Genomic DNA, 14970 nt, shown 5'->3' on the forward strand with positions numbered 1-14970 from the left:
TTTACCATATGTTTTTATTTAAAAAAAACTAAATAGATTTGAAACAAATCACCAAAGTTTATTATATAAATGATTCTTTTTCATGTATTTTTATTCGGTTTAACCGGTTCAACTGAGTTTTTTCTAAAAACCGGTCGGTTCAATCCGCTTTAGAAATCAACGTAAAACCGGTGATAATTGAACCGCTCCCTCCTGCGGTTCCCGGTCCAACCTGTTTTTAAAACATTGGTTCTTAGTCATATCATTGATATATCATCGATATTCTGATACGACGATACTAAACAATTTGTCAAGTAAATTCGTTATATATTAACAAAATGTAACAATACTGACCATTTGCAAATTCTACGTGGTTTAAGATTAAAATGTGTTTGCGTAGATGTAGGATAACTGTATTTTGTTAAACTTTCACTAATATAACATCACTATGTGGAATGAGCTTAATGGTTAATGATCAAACTCTTTAATGGGGGTTGATTATCAGAATGTGGTGTACTTTTATGTAGTTAATATTTTAATGTTTTATGAACTGAGTGTATTTTTATTTTTATGTAGTTAATATTTTATGGTTATCTTATATGATCCATAATATGAGTTTTTCCAAGAGTTTATTTACTCAAATTAGCTCTTCAAAGTTAATAACATATATTATGGAAGCTTTTTAAATTCAACTAGTAATTTGCCTCCACTACGGTGAACCAATCCATTTTATAAGTTGAATTTTGACAATCGTATTAATGAAAGCTAAGTATTTTTGCATTTGTTGTTAGATAAATATATAAGGTCGATACCATTAACTAACTCCAATTTATATTTTTGTATGAAAACATATTATATGTGACTAAACTTATGTATAAAAAACATACATAAAGGTAAGCTCGAAAACGTACACAAAATTTACCTCGAAACGTAATGAAACTCGAATTTATAACGACACATACATAAAAGTAAGTAAACTCATATATAAAAAACATATATAAGGTCGATACCATTAATTAACTCCACTTTATACTTTTGTATGAAAACATATTATATGTGACTAAACTCATATATAAAAAACATACAAAAATGTAAGCTCGAAAACGTACACAAAATTTACCTCGAAACGTAAAGAAACTCGAATTTATAACGACACATACATAAAAGTAAGTAAGTAAGATTATTATTTTCAAGATAACAAATGGAAATTCAAATAATCAAAATTGTATTATATGTGATCTGACTCATACGTAAGAAGCATACATAAAAATAAGAACGAAAACATAAATATATATATATATATATATATATATATATATATATACACGTCGAAATGTAAACAAACCTGAATTTATACTTTCACATACATAAAAAACAAGTAATTTAAAAAAAAATAACGAACAAAAGTTATAAATTAAGATCGAAACATTGATCACATTGAATTTATGCCAACACATACATACAACCTCGATTTTTTTGGCTTCATGGTCCTTTTTGGCCATGTTTCTATGTAGAAATGGTAATTGAAATGACTAAATTGCCCTCTTGACATATTTTTTATGTTTTTTCTATTTAATTTAATGTTTTATTAATAATAAAATGGGGCCTACACCCCATTCTCTCTCTCTCTCTCTCTCTCTCTCTCTCTCTCTCTCTCTTTCTTTTTATCTCTCTGTCTCTTTCTCTCTCTCTCTCTCCCTCTCATATACCCACGTGTTTCAACTAAAATCATAATGTGTATGTTTTCGAGCGGTGGATGTATGACGGTGATAGGTAGTGTTTTCGATTGAAAAACACCCAAATCAAAATTATATATGCAAGTATGTATCAAAAGAATTGATCAGAAACGGGTATCTCCATTCATGATGCTTCCTCTATAACTGCCAATAAACTTGCTCGATTCGATACACACACTTGATTGGGGTCCAATACACACATTGAAAAATTAAAACACATACACACAGTGAAGAACATGAAAATAGTATGTAAACACATTTGAAATTGGAATTGCTCTGTTGGATGGTTTCTCATCGACTGGTGTGCTTCACGAACCAAATCTCACTCCCACCCCTTCTGAATACCTTTGTTGCATATTCCATCCGTTGTACATTTTTTGCAGGTTTTAGAACTTACATGAGAATAACATTATATTGAATCAAACTCAGGAATAAATCACTCCTCTCTTGCAGGTTTCTTCCCATAATTGTATATCTTTCTTTACCAAGTGCCTCCACCCATCATTCCATTCCATAACTCATTGGAATTACAATTCCGATCTCTATATTTCGCAACACATTGTTCATCAAGATTTCTTGATGTGTTCGTTTTGTGACGAAATCTTGAATTCTGAGATGGGAATCATCAATTGCCTTGACTGTGAAAAAACAAAATTAGGTTTAGGGATCAGAACATATACGCAATTAAGAACACAAACCCACAGTTACTGTCACAACTAGCATTTATGGCTAGGAAATTATGTATTCATGTAATCAACTCTCGTGTAACATGTAATCTAAGTTGAAGTTTTGTGCAAATGTTCATTCCAAAAACAACTAGTTGAATCGAAACTCACGCGTGAAGTCCAAATCCAAATTCAATGCATAACATACACTCAATTGTGGGTTTGTAACCCTGATGCCCCAGTTCAAACTCAGAATGGACCAAGATCCTCTAATTGGGCCTAATGGGCCAGTAAACTTTCAATTTGGCTATTTTGGGCCAAGGAACTCCAATTGGGCTATAATTGGACCCACATTCATTAAACCATAGCACTTGGGCCATGTTGGGCCTAAAATGACTCATTTTGTTTTCATGGGCCTTATTAGGCCATGAACCACTTCCATGAACATTATTGGGCCGTAAACCCATTTCTTTATCACTTTCTCTCATTTCTAAAACTCCTCTCTAAATCTCCAAAGAATTCCTCCATTCTTCATCTAAAAATCGTGAGGTAGTGTGGATCTTCAACAAGATTCCATCAAAGATTGTCATTCTTGGTAAGCTACATCTACTCAAAAAGATTATCTTCATTATATTTTATGAACTTATCACTTATAGACACCCTATATCATGATCATGCTTCTTAGAACTCCATAAATCCAAAAACTCATCTCAAGAAGCATCCAAGGCCGAAATCTCCTTCAAACTCTTCATCAAACTGAAACCATCAAACCAAAGTGTAACGCCCCGTTTATTTATATAAATTAATAAATGTAAGTCCCGGGCTAAATTGTGAAGAATTTTAGAAGTCGGGGGTTTAAAAGTGTAAGTTCCGGATTAGTTTTGTAAGTATTTAAGAAAACAGGGACTAAATGGGAATTTATGGAACTTTATTTGAAAAGATTTTAGAAGATGGGGTGGTTTAGTAAAATCTGGACTTAGTTTGCAAGGAATTCAAGGGGCATGGCTTAAAGGGTAAATATGAGGTCCATTTTAAAAATAAATATGAAGGGAAGGGCTGATAGTGTTAAAATGGGCAGAAGTTTGAAAGGGTCGGGTGCGCCTCATGCAGCCTATATATATATATATATATATATATATATATATATATATATATATATATATATATATATATATATATATATATATATATGTATATATATATATATATATATATATATATATATATATATATATATATTTGGTGCAAAAGAAACCCTAACCTGTAACACCGAAAATTTCAAAACAATTTTTCATTTAAAATAATCGTTTAATTCTTAAAAACACTTTGTTTAAAGTCTCATTCATAATCGAATTACAAAACATAACTCCATTTTCACTTGCATGATAAACCAGGATCCTCGAAACATGACTCATTCTCTGGTGTGTACAATCGAGCCGGTGTCGTCCCGTGATACTATAATAACCTGAAACACACAACACAAAACACTGTAAGCACGAAGCTTAGTGAGTTCCCCAAACTACCGCATACAACACATACGCCACTCGAGGCTACAGTACGACCCTCCGGTCAGTGTGTCTCAGCGGGACCCTCCAGTCCCATAGCTCGTTGGACCCTCTGGTCCGGTCATAGCTCGTTGGGCCCTCTGACCCGGTCGGAATCGTTGGACCCACCGGTCCGGTCTGTATCTCCGCATAGCATAAATCACAAAGACATAATGCATAGCATGTCACATACAATAGGATAACATAATACTCAATGTAAGCACATACGACCTTCCAGTCACACAATACTACCACTCAAGGTAACGTAGAGTGAGAAGACTCACCTCGCGTATCTCGATAACTCGCAAATCCCGAAAATCACTCGCGCTCGATCCTCCGAGCTATAATCCTCCTATAACACCATAGATCTCTAATTAACACTTTCTCAACTAAGGTTGACTACTCATATCAAGTCAACACTGGTCAACTCTGGTCAACGGTCAACGGTTGACCCGACTCGCCGAGTATGGTGTGGACTCGCCGAGTCCCTACGGGAACCCGATCCCTCTGAATCTCTTCCGACTAACCGAGTCACTCACCCGACTCGGTTGCTCAACCCCTGGTTCGTAATCACTGAACAACCCGCACCAACTCGCCGAGTCTGGGAATGGACTCGGCGAGTGCATTCCATGCACAACCCCAAACAACCTTCTGAGGTCAGATCCGCTTCACTAACTCATAGATCCAGTCTCCTTAAGCTTATTGACCACGTAAAGTTCAAGTCTTGGTGCTTATTAAGCACCGAATAGCTCATGAATGGTGTTTTAGCCTCAAATACATTGATCCCAAGCCAAAACCTCCATGGATGCATATAAATCTTTGGTAAAGAGGTGCTCTGGACCTCTATGGGTCCAGATCCAGGACCTTAACTTGCTAAGGGACCATGAGGACACTAGATCTAGACACAAATGGGTTCAAAAGCCCTAAATCTACATGAACATCACAATAACAGAGAATGATTCGGAATGGTACCTCAGTTGTGATGTCCTGGACCTCAGTTCTTCAGGAATCCACCCCTCTCTTGCTTCCTCTTGTCTAGATCTCCTCTTTCCTTGCTAGGCAATAACTCCAAGATCAATAATGGCTCCTTCCCTCACTTGAATCGCTCAAATGCTCTAGGGTTTCACTCTGGGGACTGATGAGCGCAAATGACGGCCATAAGGCCCTTTAAATATGCCTCAAACCCGAGAAATTAGGGTTTCATTAAACAGCACAGACTCGCCGAGTCTACCAAGGCGACTCGCCGAGTCCGGGCATCAATCCGGGTGAGAAATCGTGTCTCAACTCGGCGAGTCTACGCACCAACTCGCCGAGTCTTCCACAAAACTCAAAATAAAAACAATAATTAATATTCCTGAAATCCCGGATGTTACAATTCTCCCCCACTTAAATCCGACTTCGCCCTCGAAGTCTCATTCCTGAAATAGCTCTGGATTTGGTCCCACATCTCCCGCTCTGGCTCCCGGGTCAACTCGGATCCCTTCCGATGTTGCCACTGAACCTATACCCGAGGCACCTCCTTGTTCCTCAGAACCTTGATCTTTCGATCCACAATCGCAACTGGTCTCTCCGCGTAGTTCAGGCTCGCATCCACCTGAATGTCTTCTGACGGCACTATCGCCGACTCGTCGGCTATACACTTCCTCAACTGAGACACATGGAAGGTATTATGAATCCGCTCCAATTCCGCGGGTAGCTCTAAGCGATATGCTACCCTGCCCACCCTCGCGATCACCCGAAAAGGACCGATATATCGGGGCCCCAACTTGCCCCTCTTCCTGAATCGGATCACTCCTTTCCAAGGAGAGACCTTCAGGAGTATAAGGTCACCGACCAATAATTCGAGCTCGGACCGACGCCTGTCCGCATAACTCTTCTGGCGACTCTGAGCGGTCAACAACCTCTGCCTGACCTGCTGTATCTGCCCTGACGTCTGAAGCACGATCTCTGTACTTCCCATCACACGTTGCTCTACCTCTCCCCAGCAAATGGGGTCCAATACCCCCTCCTCTACAACAGCTCAAAGGGCGGCATACTGATGCACTAATGATGGCTATTGTTGTAGGAAAACTCTGCCAAGGGCAATTACGGGCCACAATTTCCGCCCGAAATCTAATACACATGCCCGAAACATAACCTCAAGCGTCTGAGTCGCTCGCTCTCTTTGAGGTGTCCACAGACATCACTATGGTAAACTCTAGCTCATTTCTCATATTCATCTTTGATACCGAGCACCATGTCAGCTTTTGGCCCTGCAGCTGAATCCCCAAAGGTCACACGTAACATGATCCAAAACATCTCACTAACTTCCTCCCCGTGACCACTATCACGGCCCAGTGACACGCAAGTCACGAAATTCCCTATTCCTCATGAAGAAATACAATCCAATCAAAGATCGACTCAGCTCTAGCCTCTGGCTTCTGCTGCGCATATTCTCCCGCGCGCCTCGCTGACCCTCCCGACAGAGACGGAGACCCCAGTCTCGACCCGGTTTTAACCACCAGGCTCCAAAAACTCAACACTAGGGCTACTCAAGCCTAAAACTGTTCTGCATCATGCACTTACCAGAGAACACTCCATCATCACACTCTCTTGCCATCTAGTGGGTACTATGGCTTCCTACAACATTACGACAGCCTCTGACTAGTGAGTACTACGGCTCCCCGTAGTATCACAACGCCAACTAACTGGTGGGTACTACGGCTCCCCGTGGTACCACGACTCCCTCCCTCTGACTTGTGAGTACTACGGCTCCCCGCAGCATCACAACACCCTCTGACTGGCAAATACTACGGCTCCTCGTAGCATCACGACTCTCTCTCTCTCTCTCTCTCTGACTTGTGAGTACTACGGCTCCCCGTAGCATCACAACACCCTCTGACTGGTGAATACCACGGCTCCCCGTAGCTTCACCTTATACTCTCATTCTCATTACAATGCCACACTATGTTCACTAACTCATGCATCGAAGACTATCATAGATAGCTACACACACTTGCCCCGATATGCATTACGGACTCTGGCGGCAACCGCCATAACACAGAACCTTCCTCTGCGGAGATCCACTTCCTTAAATAATCCCTCTTGATGACAATACACGAAGGGCTCCCACCGAAACCGTGGATACATGATACATCACTGGTCATCTTAAGCCCAAGACTCTAAATAACTCTGAAATCGGGACGCTATACGCGGAAACCACAGAACACCCTAACAGAGCATCACAATGTCCTGTCTCTACCACTGATTCCCTTACTCCCAGCACCATACACATACAACAATACATTTCCTCTGAATCCCATAACAATTTCCTATATCACTCGATGCGCAACTTCAGTGCATCCAAACACTCGATTGGAATACAAGGAAGGCGCTAACCCTTCAGAACACACTGATGATCTTCTGAAACCCTTTCCACTACTGCTCAAAAATCCAAGCAAGAATACACATCCCGGCCTGGGAGTTGGCTACTCGACAATCTTCTACCCATATTTCAACCCAGAAGTTCTCAACTGCCCATACCATCATTACGAGCCTTCCACTTGAGACAACTCTGACCACCACCAGATTCCTGACCATTGACCACCCGCCGTGGAGACACCCATCCTTCTCTCAGACATATACCACATGCATTATCTCGCCCTACACCTTTCCTTGATCACCAATGACCCTGATCTCATGAATTCAAGCCGCAGGTTTCTGCATCCAACCCCTAACCGCTCTTGCACAAATCTCCGGGACTCTCAATAAACCCCCTAGTTCTCCCCCACTTAGGGTTCGAACCATCACTATCTGACACATCAACAACCTCACGAACTATTTTCACCTGCAACAACGCACCTGCCCCTGGAAAATGCTACGCAACGCCCGATAATCCCCTTTAAGGAAATCAATTGCACCTGCCCCTGCAAAGTGCTACACAACGCCCGATAATCCCCTTTAAGGAAATCAATCGATCTCATAACTCTGAACCTCAGGTTAAATCCTCAAGAACTTCTCGTCACGACTGCCTATAGTCGTTCCAAGTCTCGTACCAATCCAATACCAAGCAACTCAACTGTCCAATAACATCACTGACTCATAAACTGGACCACGAAATCATCATATTCCCCCACCTCGACTCATCAACTGACGTTCCAACACATGGATCATCCCGAGAACAGGGACCCACTCCCATATTCAATACCAACGTAAATAGGAAAACCACTACACTGATTAACTCGACTGGACTCCCCCACTGATACCTCTACAATACGCCTTACTATACTCAAATAGGTGTAACATGGTCCTCGACTATCTCAGTCCCATCTGACTATCTGCTCATGGTAAATCATTGTCTCGCAGCACACATGCTACCTGATACTCTGATGGAAAATCATTATCAATGACAACCTGCAGGGTTTTACCCCCAAACCCGAAACTTAAACATCAGGCCTCTCATGTTCCACACACGAACATAAACAACACCACTCAGGTCATAGAAGGTGACATCTCCTCTATCGACTGATTGCTCAACTCAGACCGAAATTCTCCCCTCCCTCTAACTCCTTACCAAAAATACTCTGATAGGCTCTCGACCTCCCTCTCAAGGGACGCCTCTTCGAACTCAATCATGGCCCACATGCCTAAAACCCATAGTGTCCAATCTCTACCTCATCAATTGTGACCGGATAACCGGAGAACCACAAGCATCATTCACTACGAACCATGGTACTCATCCCATGACATCTCTTCTCAATATGCTCCGGTGTATGGTACTCGAACCATAACATCACTCCTCAACCTACTCCAATGTATGGTACTCGAACCATAACATCACTCCTCAATACGCTCCGATGTATGGTACTCGAACCATAACATCACTCCTCAATATGCTCCGATGTATGGTAATCGAACCATAACATCACTCCTTAATATGCTTCGATGTATGGTACTCGAACCATAACATCACTCTTCAATCCGCTCATTAGAACCTTCAGAATACTCCCTGTATCAAGTATGGGTCCTCTGCTTTCAGTAGTACGAGACCATACTACCTGCCACATCTACCCATACTTTCCACACGGACTATCCCGGAGCTCCTAAGTAGTTGTTCGACCTTCTCGTTCACTAATTCCGTCGCGCGCTCGCTCCTCAGCGAAATCCTCTACTCTGCCAGCGCACTCATCTGGCTAAGGTTACTCCCTAGGCTCTTCCTAGATTCCCGCACTTCTCTGCCATCAGCTGTTGAAGAGCTCCTAATGATGCTAGCCATCTACCTCCTGAATATCGTCATATTCGCTTGGTAGCTGACTCCCATCATCGAGAGTTCCACAAAGCACGAAGCAAGCAGCATTCGAGCATCGAATAATATATATGACTCACTCTGGGTGATAACTCCGCTTGCTCAGCTCATCCTCGAAAGTACCACCGAACTCTGCAACTCTTCCCCTCGCGGGTTCTAACTATTCTTTCTCTAAGTATCACGGTACATATCTAGACATCTCCCCTAGATTACTCCTCTACTCCAATCCCCTAAAGGATTCCAACTAAATATTCTCACTCATCACATACTCAAAAGCACATCACATATAACAACAATCCCTAGGCTAAGACATCACAAATCAGGCCACTCTAGTCCTAAGATATGAAATACATAGCCTGTCTCTAGCATACAATAATATCTCATAAAGTGCATCATAAATATCTCATGTCACAAAAGTAAGGGTATTTTGGGAAATCACCGTTCGGGCTCTGGCTGATTGTACACACTACTCTTTCTCGCTTTCTCTTTGAACTCTTATTCGCTTTAGAAAATTATTTCTTTGAAAACTTTTTTTACTTCCTCAGTTTGAGTCCAGATTTACCCGGAGGCGCATCTGAATCCCTCAAACCAAGGCTCTGATACCAACTTGTAACACCGAAAATTTCAAAACAATTTTTCATTTAAAATAATCGTTTAATTCTTAAAAACACTTTGTTTAAAGTCTCATTCATAATCGAATTACAAAACATAACTCCATTTCCACTTGCATGATAAACCAGGATCCTCGAAACATGACTCATTCTCTGGTGTGTACAATCGAGCCGGTGCCGTCCCGTGATACTGTAATAACCTGAAACACACAACACAAAACAATGTAAGCACGAAGCTTAGTGAGTTCCCCAAACTACCGCATACAACACATACGCCACTCGAGGCTACAGTACGACCCTCCGGTCGGTGTGTCTCAGCGGGACCCTCCAGTACCGTAGCTCGTTGGACCCTCTGGTCCGGTCATAGCTCGTTGGGCCCTCTGACCCGGTCGGAATCGTTGGACCCACCGGTCCGGTCTGTATCTCCGCATAGCATAAATCACAAAGACATAATGCATAGCATGTCACGTACAATAGGATAACATAATACTCAATGTAAGCACATACGACCTTCCGGTCACACAATACTACCACTCAAGGTAACGTAGAGTGAGAAGACTCACCTCGCGTATCTCGATAACTCGCAAATCCCGAAAATCACTCGCGCTCGATCCTCCAAGCTATAATCCTCCTATAACACCATAGATCTCTAATTAACACTTTCTCAACTAAGGTTGACTACCCATATCAAGTCAACACTGGTCAACGGTCAACGGTTGACCCGACTCGCCGAGTATGGTGTGGACTCGCCGAGTCCCTACGGGAACCCGATCCCTCTGAATCTCTTCCGACTAACCGAGTCACTCACCCGACTCGGTTGCTCAACCCCTGGTTCGTAATCACTGAACAACCCGCACCAACTCGCCGAGTCTGGGAATGGACTCGGCGAGTGCATTCCATGCACAACCCCAAACGACCTTCTGAGGTCAGATCCGCTTCACTAACTCATAGATCCAGTCTCCTTAAGCTTATTGACCACGTAAAGTTCAAGTCTTGGTGCTTATTAAGCACCGAATAGCTCATGAATGGTGTTTTAGCCTCAAATACATTGATCCCAAGCCAAAACCTCCATGGATGCATATAAAGCTTTGGTAAAGAGGTGCTCTGGACCTCTATGGGTCCAGATCCAGGACCTTAACTTGCTAAGGGACCATGAGGACACTAGATTTAGACACAAATGGGTTCAAAAGCCCTAAATCTACATGAACATCACAATAACAGAGAATGATTCGGAATGGTACCTCAGTTGTGATGTCCTGGACCTCAGTTCTTCAGGAATCCACCCCTCTCTTGCTTCCTCTTGGCTAGATCTCCTCTTTCCTTGCTAGGCAATAGCTCCAAGATCAATAATGGCTCCTTCCCTTACTTGAATCGCTCAAATGCTCTAGGGTTTCACTCTGGGGACTGATGAGCGCAAATGACGGCCATAAGGCCCTTTAAATATGCCTCAAACCCGAGAAATTAGGGTTTCATTAAACAGCACAGACTCGCCGAGTCTACCAAGGCGACTCGCCGAGTCCGGGCATCAATCCGGGTGAGAAATCGCGTCTCAACTCGGCGAGTCTACGCACCAACTCGCCGAGTTCTTCCACAAAACTCAAAATAAAAAGAATAATTAATATTCCTGAAATTCCGGATTTTACATAACCCTAGCAAGTGATGGTAGATGCGATCATCGGAAGACCTCCAGCAGCCACCCTCATTTCGTGCCCTCCTCCAGCCGCCACTCGCTTCCCTCTCGTTTTCCGACCAACGACGTGCCAAGCGACCGCCGCCTGCGGTGTCGTCACCGCAGCATCACCGTGCTATCCTTCTGTCGGACGCATGAGGACCACCGCTGGAGTTAATCCATGAAGACCTTCGTTTGCTGCCGCAATTTCTCCTCCTTCTTCTTGTATTTCTCCATCATCCACGTCGCTGGTATTGCTGGGATGGGACGCCGCCATGGTCGTGGTAGGGTACTGTCAGCGATGCTGTGAGCATCAAGAACCACCGAGAGCTGCTGTCTGCCTCCCTATGTCCGCCGCCTTTGCAATTCTTCCTAGTTGCTCCGGTTGTGCTCCACCATCCTTCCCGTTGTCACATCGCTAACCACCGCAAGTTATCGATGTTAAGACGTTGCGGCCGCCTCTCCATGTTTCTATCGCCGCCAAGTGCCACCGGGTGGTGGTTGTGTTTCTATTCCGAGCATAGTAGTGGGTGTGCGTTATTTCAATGATGTATGATTGAGTTTGCTAGCCGGGAATCGCAAGGAAGCCACCACCACCGTGAGGTGGTGGCTGCCGCCACGAGCCACTGCCGGCCACCACGGTGTGGTTGTGTGTGTGTGTTAGATTAGTTAGTGTGTGTGTATTTTGGATTAAAAACTTTGTAATTGTAATTAGCGAAAAGATTAATAAAAATAATAATAACCACCACCGTAAGGTGGTGGCCGCTGCCGTGTGCCACCGTTGACCACCACTACCCGAGGTGGTAGTGGGTGGTGCCCCACTAGCAAAATCATAATGGACCTAGCAAAACCCTAATGGGCTTAAGGATTAGTTTTGGGCCTATTGGGCCATGGTTGGGTGGGAAACCCTAATTAGGGTTTAGAAAACCCTAATTGTGAGTATTTAGGCCTTGGACTTATTGGACCCACCATTGGGTCATTGGAATTGGATTGTGTATTAAGCCCAATTACTCCATATCATTTATCTAGTAGAGTAAAGGACTTAATGGATTAATTCCTTAATGGTTTAAGTAAGAAACACTTAACCCTAATCGTCATTTTATGTGAAACCCTAATTTCACATGGGCCTTGAGTTGGGCCTTTTCCATTGGGCTTGGGTAATTGGTTTATTAATGGGCCATCCAATAATAATCAAATGGACTAGAGTAATTAGTTGGGCTTTAAGGTAAGGCCATATGAAGGATTGGGCCCAATTTGGAAATTTGGGCCATAGATGGGCCATCGTTTGGGCCTAGATGGTTGTTTGATATTAGGCCCTTAGAATGAGACATGTTGGACTAGACTGAACAATTGAACCTTAAGGGAAGTACATGTGGAGGTTTGGGTCCAATTTGGAAAATTAGGCCATATGTTGGGCTTTGGTCCCTAATTGACTTTGGGCCTATGGATTGGGCCTTAGGCTTGGGTAAGCCAAGCTTTCGGTAATGTAGTAATTATCCAAAGTATGTATTTATAGTTATGTGTTAGAACCCAATTATTAATTGGGTGTTATTTTGATGTTGACAAATTCGAGAATCTGTCATCCAGCAGCTAGGGTTTTTTCAACCGGACTTCAGCAGTGTGAGGTGAGTCCTCTTCCAGTAGGAATGGGTTTAAGGCCACAATGCCGACCCGTTTAAGTAGTTGTAGTATGTCGGGGTAAGCCCAATGTCGGGGTAAGCCCGATGCAGTTTATATGTTTTTGGACTTCAGTCCGATGCCAAGGCGATCCCGAGAAGTAGTTAAGTATGCATGATGTCTTTGTGATTCATGCAAGTTATATGATATGATATATGTTATATGTTATATGTTTCGGGCTCCAGTCCGATGTCGGGGCAAACCCGATCAATTTATGTGATTATGTTATATGTTTATGATATATGTCATGCTGTGTATGTGCCTGGGTAAGCCCGATGCTGTGGTGTGCCCGATGCGGTCGGATGTCAAGGTGAGCCCGATGCCGGACAGGAGTCCGATGTCGGGATTCGTCCTGATGCAGTTGGGAGTAGTCCCAAAGTTATATTTTGTGTTTATGTTATATGCATTGTTGATATGTTCATATGTGTTCCGGATTACGGTCCGATGCCAGGGCGGTCCCGATGCAGTGGGCTAGGCCTAAGTCATGTGATTATTTGTATGGTATGTGGTAGTATGGGGAGACCCGCTAAGCTTCGTGCTTACAGTTTTCAGTTTTGGTTTCAGGTACTTCAGTTTTCAAATGAGGAGCTCGGGAAGACTGCAGTGCACACACCATTTGTTTAGCCTGGGATGTTATTACTCTGATATATTTTGATATGAGACTTGATACATGACTTATGATTTTTATGAGAAGAAGTTATTTATGGTTTTATTATTAAATTAAAACAAAATTTTCAGACTGTGTTTTTGGGATGTTTCACAAAGTGACTTCATACCCCCGATTTTTGGTTTTTACTATGTTCTGGGGGAGAATACAAAGTTGTTTTGTGTAGATCTATGTGTATATGCATGATTATTTTGTTTTTAATGATATAAGTTGTGATTATGTGTTGTAAACTTTATAAGTTCGAAAATATACTACAATATGATGCTATTTGTAGAACATAACACTTAATACAACTTCTTATGCAAAGAAAAGGTTTAAAACCTCACAAGGTTGTTTAAAACTAAGAAAGTTTACATAAGAGGGTCAAAAATTACAAAAAATCCAAAAAGTAAAGTTATTATATAACTTACGGTTTTGAAAGGAGCAAAAAGGATTTATTAGAATAAATATGGATCTTTATGGTACTTGTGATTTTAAAAGGGTCTAAAAGTGTAAATTTTCACAAATGGGCCTCATAGTGGGCTTTCACGGTTTTTGGGCCAATATTATAAATTTTTGGACTTTTGTGGGCTTGAGTGTGATTTTAAACAAAGTTGAGCCAAAAAGGTTATTTTTCGGTTATAAAGGGCTGAAAATGATAATTTTATCAAACTTGGGCCAAAAAGGATAAATTTTATGCTTTTGGGTCGAAAATGTAAAGTTTCATACACTTGGGCCAAAAATGTCAACTTTACAAAAATTGGGTCAAACAGGCACATTTCTATGAATTTGGGCCGAAAAGATAAAATTTTATACATTTGGGCCAAAACTATAATTTTTTGTACAATTGGGCCGAGATTGCCAAATTTCATAAAGTTTGGGCCAAAAATGATAACTTTGACAAAAGTTGGTTAAAAATACTATTTTATTTGAAACTAACTTTTACATGTAAACTTTTGGTCTTAAAGGACCTAAAGTGCTATTTTTACCAAAGACATACCTAATTTGTAAATTTTTAGTCTAATGGACCAAAAATATCAATATTACAAAAAGTAGGCCTCTTATGTTGTTTTGGTAAATAATTGAACAATAATGATACATCACATGCTTTATGGGCCTTTGTTGTCCTTTTGCATGCTTATTGGGCCACAGAAACAAC

This window comes from Lactuca sativa, chromosome 3, assembly GCF_002870075.4.
Source record: "Lactuca sativa cultivar Salinas chromosome 3, Lsat_Salinas_v11, whole genome shotgun sequence".
NCBI classification, from domain to species: domain Eukaryota; kingdom Viridiplantae; phylum Streptophyta; class Magnoliopsida; order Asterales; family Asteraceae; genus Lactuca; species Lactuca sativa.